The following is a 10,857-nucleotide window of genomic DNA, read 5'->3' as shown; positions in this document are numbered from 1 at the left end:
TCTAATCGGTTATAAAAAAGTCTCACGTTAATGTGGATGAATCTCCGCTACACACACTTGTTAATGGGCCCATTTTCGATAAATATATCATTCTGTCTCTATCGTTATTTTGTTATTATTAGTGGTGGCGGAGATGCTGGTCGAGCCGACCAGCGTTTCTTTACTTTCAGTTTCGCAACGAGTCATGAGAATAACGTAGCTGAATCGCCGTTTATGGTCGGAACTACGGTGGTATCTGAACCTCTCTGAACCTCTGACTTTAATTATTGATGAATGAAAACATGAGTCCGTCTTGCGCCGGTCAAAAGAATTTTACGGTGCGCGCGGAGGCTCATAAAGGTAGTGTGAAAACGCTTCGCTTTTCCAAAACTCCTCGTTGTCCCTTTAAGTGAAAATTATCTAAAAAGTTAATTTTTAGGTATTGAGTCTTATTTTAAGTGGAAAGAGATTAGTTTTGACTAGAAATGAGACATTTGGACAAGAAATAAGACAAATATTCTTGGAAAGATGTTGAGTTTTTACAGTGTACTATGAGTATTAGTCAGGGTCTTACGCAGAATAAATCAGTCATACAAAGATTAGACTACTGGGGTTTTTTATGGGCCCCACTGGGCGCTGGGCCCCTAGAATTATCATCACCTTTCTCCCCTATACAACGGCCCTGCCTGCACATATAAGCTTATTCCTGCTTTTCATTGAAGCTCCACCAAGAAGGCATTGAAAATCATCATCTTGACTGCAAGCGTTTATGATTGCACTGATCATTTACGTGACAATTTTCTAGTTGTCTTCTGATTAATTTGACAGATTTCCCCAAAACTCAGCAAAACACACTCAATGTATTTCAAATTTTAAATGATGAGTTTGCAGCTGCAGGAGTTCAATTCTGACAGCAGTAGATCGAAACGTGCAGTGCACTGTTGGTTCAGTGATCATGCTCTTACTCACACACATATTTTGAACACACATAGGTGCAGCAGTCACAAATTAGAGTAATGGTTTGTTTACACGTGGTGACAGTCCTTAAGGAAGGGCAGGTAGCTGTCACTGCCATCTGACACGCTTCACTGAGCCCATCTGGTGAGCTGGCCAAGGTGTCCCTCCTTCCTCTCCCTCGGCCACCCAACCTCTGTGCTGCTCACAGTGCCCTCCAGTGGGAAAGACACCTGCATCTGCCACCAGCATCTGAGGCGCTCTTGTCTCCCAATTGAAGCGTGTTCATTCCCTTGATGTCCAACCTGCTGATACAGGCTGTTGTACAATGTGGGAATGAAAATCATCTTTTAAAAAAAAAATTATGAGAAAATGCAAAATCCCCATTTTGAATCATGAATTAATACAAAGGTGAAACAGCAGTGTACGGCTTCTTTATAATGTTCATACTTCACCCCAGGAGATATTAATAATCTTATAAAGACAGTTATTTATATATGAATTCTTTCCACCATGTACAGCTATTTGTATCCATCATACAAACTGCAGTATTTTGCATCCTTTCCCTGGCACATGATTTATGTGTCATTTTGCTGCACCGCAGCTCTCTGATTTCCATGATGTTATCAGCACTCAGATTAGCTTGAGTTATTGTGTTTGTGTGAGTGTGTGTGTGGTCCTGCCCTGAAAGTTGATTTCATTCCAACGTTCAGAGCTGGTTTGCTTTTTAGCGTCATTAGGTATCATTACTTATGTCCCAAGCTCCTTGGGTATTTCTTCTTTTACTGTGGCAGATCTTGGGTATGATAAATTGTCCATGTTACTATTTCCTATAATAAATCACTTTGTCATTTCTGTTATGATGCATTATTGTTGGGGTATTGTATATACTGCTTTTGTGAAACTGAAATAGCTTTTATTTTCTTTTTTTCTAATAGAAAAATCAAAGACCAGAACAGCAAAAAGTCTAGAAAATGGCCAGACCTGAGACACCATGTGGTATCAGAGGGGCTGCCGCACCTGCAAGGTCACAGAGAAAGGCCTAACAACTCCATAAGGCATTCCCCTTTACACAAACAGGAGATTACACGCACATCCACACACAGCGAGAACTCCAAACCCCACTTTTAAATAATACAGCATGTGTGGGCTCGTGAACTGGCCACCCAGGGGAGACCCAGAGCAGAAGTGTGTCAAGCTGAAATATGTGTTAAGTTATTCACCCCATGAACAAGCCACAGTGGGAGAGAGAGAGGAGGAGAGAGGGGGGAGGGCTGGAGGGATTGAGGGAGGGAGGAGGATGCTAACCCAAATGCAGTCCCTGAGCACTGAGCAAATATGAGCAGCGATGGGCTGCAGAAAGCATTGGGAGGTCATCTAATTTTCATGAGATGCAATGGCAGCAAAGCAAACATCCTTTTTCAAGAGCAGGGAACCAGTCAAGAATGTAGTGCAGAATCATTTCAAGGACACTGTCTGTGCATTTTAAATATTGTGCATTTATGCTTCAAATGGAATATATTCATGGGTTGTATTTTTATAATGACCATAACATTGTAAAATCACATAATGTAAACCAGAATTATCTGTTTTACTGCTCTTTTAATTAACAACACACTCAATAATTTAGGTTTCATCAATAATTCCTGAGAAATTTATTATTGAATGACTGTTTCTGACATGTGGTGACAGTGGACAGGAAAGGGTGTGGCAGCGCAATATCGTCGGCTGCTGTCAGAACAATCTGACCAGGTGATGGATGAAGAAGAATAGATGAACGGCATCAAGGTGAAAAATCTTCATGGGGATCATCAAGCCTGTAATATGATCAGTTAGTTATTCTAGTTAGTCCATTAATCAAATCCAGATTCAGAATTAAAGCAGTATTGATATCCCTGGTAGGAAAGTATATCTCTTATTCATTATGTGCTTCTCCTTTGTGCCTTCAGCATATCATGCTCTCTTCACTCGTTTTCCCTTCCTCGACCGTGCTCCTCCACTTCTTATGGCACCTTGTGCAGCCTTCCCCGCACTGCTCCAACCTGTGGGCTCCTCTTTGTCTGCCTGTGACACAATACAACAGCAAAAACAGACACAATTACAGCCTCGTTGCCTGGGCAGTGATGTGGAGGTCCTGATGAAATATCCTGTACTCATTAATCTTTCCCCAGGGGGTGCAGGAGGCTGGGAGCACTGGGCCAGCCACTTATTAAATGCTCCTAATAGAGGCCATTCATCTCCGCTTGAATCTTCACTGTTTCAACATGCAACATGACCCAACACTCCCCATCTCTCTGTGCAAATATTGGTATTTTTTATGAAGACAGCAAAAGTCGATGATATTTCATTTTGCGGTATCTTTTTAAGTGGGCATGATCTCTTTGTGAGCTTCTACGCATTGATTGATGACTTTGTTTTCACCACAGTGCCAATATCTCATCTATAACTGTGCCACAATAATCATCATAAACAGTCATGCATGAGGTCATTTGGGACGAGATCAGAATTTATAGTTTGCGCTAATAACTATGTTTAATATCCTGATTTTATTAGTATTCTGGAGCTAAATAGATGATCGTTTGATCAGCCATTAAAGGTTTGTCTTAAACTTGTTTTCACACATTACCTAATAATATCTCTCTATCTGCCAATTAAGCAAATCCTTTCTAGTATCATTCCTGGCCTGGATGAACAATTAGATAACACTAATAGCTCTTCTTACAAAACAACTCCCTGGAAACACACACACTCACACTGAGTCTGCAAGATAATTAATGTAATACCATCAAGACGAGCATTCACTGTACAACCTAAATAGATCAGCCACGATAGACACACACTTGTTTGTACAGTATATGCTACTAAAATCCAATGTATAATCATCATAAATTAGCATGGCCTAATTATGTTTCACCTGCCAAGCTCCATATGCTCCCCAATTCTGAACAAAATAATTAGGTGGCTGCATCCCAATTAAACAATTATCCAATGAAATCTCAGTAAAACAATTACCTGGTCATATCCTGGCAGTGACTACAATGCTTAGCAGTGTGATGTTCAGGTCAATGAGCACAAAAGCAGTAAATTATGCAGCATAAAAACATGAATACATCAGAATCAAATATTGTGTGTTTTTTTTTTTTGGACAAATAAATCTTGGCTACATTCAGTGGGATTTCACACACATTCGCCTCTTCCCTTCAGTGTACAATACAAATGATTCATATCCCCTGAAACACTGCTTTCATATTTGGAAAATGACATCATTGTAGGCGGAGATCTTAAAAGCGGTGATGTTTATGCTGGAGGACAGGAGAAAGAGGGATGAAGGGTAGTAAAGAGGGCACCTGCTGGGTTGCGATGAAGCCCAATCCTTAGGGACCAGAAATGAGATCATCCAAATCAGGGATGTTGTCAAGCGCCTTAACTGGAACAATAGTGTCCCCTACTGCCCGGTCTGGGTTTTATCTTTCTGATGATGAATATACCACAGCTTCAGTTTATCATGAGAGGGAAGTACCTGTTTGCCTCCTCTGTTGTCTCCTCTTTGCTTCGCGGTGAAGTCCATAAAGCTGAGCAGGCTGTAGGAATATGGCTGACTTAAGACAAGAGAAGGCTTCTTATGATCTGTGAACAAACAGAAAACAAAAACATAGTCAGTACTGTTTTCTAATGTCTTTTCAAGAACTGTAATGATCCATAACGAAATACATAACAGAAAATGGTTCTATGAAACAGCGCAAGTCTGATACTATTCTTTTAATTTTATGCAACATTGCTTCACTCTCATACTCCTTTAACCTTTGTCCTAGCAACAAGGTTGGGGCATCAGTGTGGGGCAATAGGCCGTAGATCCCAGAGGCCCAGCGGTGATCAACACCACCCGGCAGATGGAGGGAGGTCTGATTTGCAGTGGCAGACACTTCACCTCCCGTAGAAAGAGAGGGAGGGAGGGAGGGAGAGAGGGATGGGGGGAGGACGGGAGAGGGTGTTGTTTAATGGATGAGTGACTGCTGCAGCAAGGTTAAGGGAAGCAATCTCTGACACTTCACTTCCTCACAAGTCCCCCTCTCCTAGCAGCCAGGACCCCCCGCCTTTTGTACATGTACATGCATCCTGCACCCTGCAGTGGACAGCAGCATTTCTGACATAGAATTATGCCTACCCAGGACACACACACACACACACACACACACACACACACACATTATTCATGCATAGACTATTGCTGCTAATGACATAAATGGGTTTTTCAATTAGCATATTGCTAATGACTATTTGTAATGTTTAGAAAAATGTAAATATCAAAAAGGCGACTAGTGGCACATGTTTCTCTATATCAGATGATCGCTATGCACCATGTGGTTGCACAGGCTTGTTTATGTTTATGTTTTTTTGTATATTATTGTTTATTTCCACATATTTCTATTTAAAAATCACCTGATGTAAAAGCTGTTCCTGGATCTGTTGCAGGTAAGAGGCCACTGGAGGCTCCACAGGTCTCGGTGTCCTGTCTCCACCAGCTGCCCACATTGTATTGATCAGGCCTGGCTGAGGGGCTCTGCACAGAGGGATCATCCACCTTTGACTGGGCTTGGTGGGCGATCTCACTGGGGGTGTCAGAGGCAGCAGAGCTGGTCTGGATGTTGCATGCTGGCCTCGGGGATCTAACAGGGATCTGAAGCCGTGTGGGGCAAATCAAGCTGCACACAGGGGGGAGGGGGGCGTTGCCCTCTTCACCTGTCCTTGCTAAGACCCTGGAGCTGCTGGCGGCCGGCGCCTCTGACAGAAGGCTGTGGTGGAGGTCGGTCAGCACAGGACAGGAGAAACATCCCTGTGCTTCCTCTTGCTTGTGATGCTCAAATGCTTTCTGAGAACATACAGTGTAAAATGTTAAATATGATTCGGATAATAGGTGCCATATAAATTATAATCAACTTCAGGTCTTTACCAATAGGGAGATGGTGCCTCCCTGATGAGGTCCCTCTTCCAGGAAACTATCAGACCTGGCTGCCTCACTAAAACCTAGAGTCTGAGGAGGGATGTTGTCAGACTGGGTCCCTCGTGGCAACACAGCGCTCCACAGCTCAGTCACATCTGAGAGACTGTGAACAGTTTCCTTTCTCTGTTCTCCTTTGCCTGCAGATTAGAGTTGATTCAGTGATATTAAAGTATGTAAAACCATCCATTCGACCACTGCTGTCACATTTGTTCGAGCTAAATGTAGCCACATACCAAAGTCAGGTGAGAGCACATCAACCTGGGGCTCACAGAGAGAAGGCACTGATTGGCTGATCTCATTAGAGCACAAGCGAAGGGGCCGATTCGTTCTGAAACTATAAGAAACAAAGATCACTCAGTTTTACTTTGCCAGCATAAAATGTGCCATCAGTACTGTGTGAAGTGAAATGACCTCTGACCTCTTGTTTAAAGGAAGGGTTTCATTCATTGATGTTCCTGAAACCACATCAACACCGAGAAAGTCCTTGCTTAGGAAAACATCTTCTCCCCCTGGAAGAAGAGTTCAAGTTTGTCTTCATCTTTTCATTCTTTACGTGAAAGGTGTGCACATAAAATCCAGAGCAAATCTCACCTTCTGCAGAAAGAAGCAACTCCACCACAACGTCAGTGTTCAGGTTGCAGAGGGAGAGGGGGTCTGTGGCGCCATCTGGTGTCACTACCAACTCACGGCAATCTGGTAAGAGACCGACTGACGAAGGGGGTCTGCTCTCGTCTTCGTCGTCCCTACTTTGTTTCTCACCGTCGGTGAGGAAAGAGGAGATCCTCTGCAGAGTCAAGGTGCTTTCATACACGTAGGGACGACTCCGTCCCACCAGAAACAAGGAGGAAGCTGAGGTGAAGGAGGAGGAGGAGGCGGACTCAGAGCTCTGATCCTCTGAGGAGGACCCATGAGTCTCACTTTGCTGCTGAGACAAGAAAAAAACAATACAGGACATGAATTCAAATAGACGTGGTGATGATTAATTATTTTTTCGCAGGATGAATGAAAATCTGTACATCATGTATAGACTGTTCCTCCTCAGGCTCATCTGTATGTGCAGTTTGCTCTGCTTGCTCTTCCATCACGTCCATTGGGGAGGGGCTGGGTGCCAGATGAAGCAGAGCTTGGGTTGTCAGAGACATCTTTCTGCAGTTCGATTTTCTCTCCACATGCTCGGGCCACACCACCTCACTGGAATATAACAGAACATAAGGAAATTATCTGCTCAGTTCTCTGGGGTACTGAACATATTTCCACATTTAATCACCCTCTTTTATTAACGCGTCATTTACAACCTCAGTACCTCAATTTGGGAGGAGAGGGGTCTCTCACTTCCATCACAGCCTTTCCGACAAGTCTGACAAGTTCCTCTGGAGACACTGTGTTCATTCTTTGAGCCTCATACAGTTTGGCAGACAGTGGACAGGGAGGCCTTCCCTCAGAACAGTCTGTTGAAACAAACCCCATACTTAAATATAATGCATTTTCACTCAGTCCTGATGCTGTTCAATATTCTTTGTCTCACCTTTTTTCCTCAATAGTAACTGTAACTCTGTTGTCTTAATCCTGTTTCCATTGTCTTCACCCTGATATGAGTCATGATGAACAGTTTTCACATAAAGTGTCAGTTCCGGAGCTCTATATCTTTGGTTTTCTACATTTTATTGTATTAGATGAGATTCACCCACGTTATATCCTGGAGGAATGAACTTTAAAGCCTTTGTGCACAGACCCAGTCCACTGCAAGCCTGCAAGAAGTATGCGACCATGTCCTCACTGTCTGTGTGGCCTCTCTTCAGCACAGCCCAGGCCTCAGAAACACAACTGGAGACATCATACACATCACACGTTAAGATAATAAGACAACTATAATCAGTGATATGACTAGAGGGATATAAGTGAAGCACAACATACTTGTTTTGAAGCAGCACATCTGCACAGAGTTTGGCATCATCAGTGCTCTCTACAGCCGGTCTGGTCCAGTGGAGGTACCTTAATGCCAAACGAGGCTGTTTCCTTGTCAGGAGACAATGGATGATGCACCAGTGCTGCCAGGGGAGCCAGGGGACAGCAGCCCTGGGGCTCAGCAACAGCTCCATGGAGGCCTAGGTAGGATGTAACAAAATGTTGTCATCATTTACATTACTAATATTAATTATATGAGATTATTTGTCCCTTTAGTTTAAAATCTAAACAAAGATAAATGTTAATAATATGCGGGTTGAATGAAAACTCCTATCCTAGTGGCTTTAATCATCAAAAACACAAATTATTGTGTAATTGTTGTTGTGTTTCCATCCAATAAAGCATTTCTTATGCTGAAATACAGATCGATTGTAGTTGAATCACTGACACAATGCAGTTATTACATTAATCATATGCACTGCTCAAGAGACCCATTAGTGTCCCTTGCAAATGCAGCCATTTGAACAAGGACCCTAATCAACTGAATGATTAACTGGTTAACTGTTCATTACAATAGCTTGATCAAAATCAGAATCGGGAACTCAGCTGATCAAGCTGGATGTCATAGTTACATACCCTGACATTTCCGTGATCAAGCATCCAGAAGGCCTTGATTTGTTGGGAAAACCTGGAAGGAATTGTAAAAGCGTGGCAGAAAGACTGCAGGAGGTTGTTTTTACACTGCAGGCAATTTGCTATGTCCAGGATAAAGTACATGAGCTGCAATACATGGGTTAAAGAAATGTACAACCCAAAATGTAAGGTCTATCTTGGACAGACAAGAACAGAGCAGAAAGTTACACAAGGTCTACAGTAAGATTTCTTGACGCTGTATTGAAATGGATACAACTGCCTGGACTGACATGTTGTCAATACGAGGCACCAGCACGAGCTTCAGCACGGCCAGCAGATTGGGAGGAGGGTAGCACTGGTCCGAACCGTCCTCCGAGGTCCAAATGCAGCCGTGCTGCTTGTCCAGCTGGGTCACCATACCCTGTATGAAAGAGCCCCATCTCTCTGCTCCTACGTCCTGCCCTCTGAATGAAAAGAAAAGCAGGAAGTAAATACAGGGAGAAGTTTCAGCAGGAGAGAGATAAGTACGCTTTTAATCCCCCAGCATCAAGTCAAATCATCTAAATTACCCAAATGCCATGAGATAAGCTTTCTGATGGCTGTGCTCCATTTCCCTCCACATCTGGGAGATCCGCTTCATCTCTTGGGCCTCTGACAGCGACAGCAGAGAACACAAACAACATGTAAAAGTGTGATAACATTTCATTACGCCTATATTATGGTGTGTGTTGAAGTCTGTACCAGGGTATTTAGGCAGAAGCCCCATGATGCCCCACCACTGAACCAGCCGTCCCAGCCAGATGTGTTGCTTTAGAGCCCTGTGCTCTCGGTTCCAGCAGGAACGTCTGACGTCCGAAGAGCCCACAGTGTCCCTGCACACCGCACACGGGTACCCCACACCTGCAAATGAAAGACTCAGGACCTGAAGCTCCAGTGAGGGGTTACACAAAATTAATTAATTAATCAATTAATGAATTAATGATCAGGATTAGTGTGTACCATGCCAGAGGTGGGCTGAAGGGAGCTGCCGCCTCGCCCACTGGGCCAGAGTGAGCAGGTTCCTCAGTCTCTGGAGAAGCATGTTCACCCGCGTGAAGGAGCTCCGATCCAGAAACATCCACAGACCTTGGCAACGACTAAAGCCTGCAGGAATAAATACGACAAAAAGGTGTAAAATCAGATGTAAAGCCGGTTGAAATCACTGATGAAGAGATGTGTACTTACATAAAGTTAACAGCTCTTTTTTTGTGAACTCTGACGTCCTCTGTACCCAACAGCCAAAGGTCGGTAGGATTTCCTCCTTATCAACATCACCTTATTAGGGATAAATTCAAACATCAAATACTTTACAGATAACAAGAAGCGAATGGAGGACAGAGCCATAATTTCATCAAATCCAAATGTTCCTAATGTACCTTCAGCTATGAGCTTGCGGAGCCAGCGGATGATGGCTCGGATGTTGTTGCTGGTCAACGCCTCAGCCCATTGGCCCTCTGTATCACACATTATGTCTCTTCTCACCAGGACGAGGGAGTTCTTGTATCAAGGTATCAGTACTGAAAAATATTGTTGAAACATAAGATTCTTTATGGCAATATAAAACACAATTTACTTCATGTTATGTGCACTAGTTGATTCAGCTCAGTCTCATGCAGCGTATGTCAATGAGATTAAATCACTCTCACACTTAAGCCTAGAAAACCTCTAGACATGTTCCATAATTAGATCAATGGATTGTATGAGTACAGATTAGTAGTATGATGATGATTATTTTTGAAGAGTCTCCACAGAGAAGTTCATAAACACATCTTGGATAGTCAGTACTCACTTGAAGACGTGGTGCAGTCGACCATAGTTGCTCAGTTAATCTTCATTCTTGGTCGGTGCAGCGGTGAGTGTGTCTGCCTGGTGGATTTGCTGACTGGTTCGGTGGCTACAGTAACGTTCTCCTCTTACACAAGCTACTTTGGTACATGTTAATCCACTAATCTCACTCTCAGTTAACATTTCATTGGCTGATTTGCAGCGTGGCTGTGTGTGTGTGTGCGTGCGTGTGTGTTTATTTAAGTATGTGTGGCGGGGGGTGAAAATTTACCTCTTAAGAGACAGAAGGGGGCAAACTAAATCGAGGTCTCTACTGCTTTAATCTAACAGGTATTTGGCACTTCTGGACACACCCCAGTCAGTGATGTCACCATAAATGTTTTTTATACACTTTGGCAAAAACACCTGCTGTGAAATCACGCATTGGCCAAAAGCCCTGCATGCCTGGAGAATAGAGCTGCAACATTAGCAATCTATGATCAAAGGAATTGGCAAATATTTGTATGTTTGAGTGATCATTTTAATAATTTTCTAAGCAAAAACATCAATCATTTGCAGTT

The 10,857-nt window shown here is 43.2% G+C and overlaps 1 pseudogene across 1 annotated transcript; it reads right to left on the bottom strand.

Moving 5' to 3' along the window:
- Positions 1-923: 923 nt before the first annotated feature.
- On the bottom strand, positions 924-10,480 carry LOC146963837 (uncharacterized; annotated as a pseudogene). The gene is made up of 19 exons (XR_015034748.1): positions 10,278-10,480; positions 9,889-9,989; positions 9,698-9,787; positions 9,473-9,616; positions 9,215-9,373; positions 9,043-9,124; positions 8,748-8,937; positions 8,477-8,620; positions 7,850-8,040; positions 7,487-7,759; positions 7,239-7,403; positions 6,952-7,126; positions 6,527-6,860; positions 6,354-6,444; positions 6,169-6,269; positions 5,885-6,072; positions 5,374-5,803; positions 4,454-4,560; positions 924-2,997 (listed from the first exon to the last, which is right to left on the bottom strand). The product of XR_015034748.1 is annotated as an uncharacterized LOC146963837 (transcript).
- Between the last annotated feature and the right edge of the window lie 377 nt (positions 10,481-10,857).

This window comes from Trachurus japonicus, chromosome 22 (genome assembly GCF_045865225.1).
Source record: "Trachurus japonicus isolate A0001 chromosome 22, Traja_1.0".
Taxonomy (NCBI): domain Eukaryota; kingdom Metazoa; phylum Chordata; class Actinopteri; order Carangiformes; family Carangidae; genus Trachurus; species Trachurus japonicus.
This window is presented reverse-complemented; position numbering and strand designations above follow the sequence as displayed.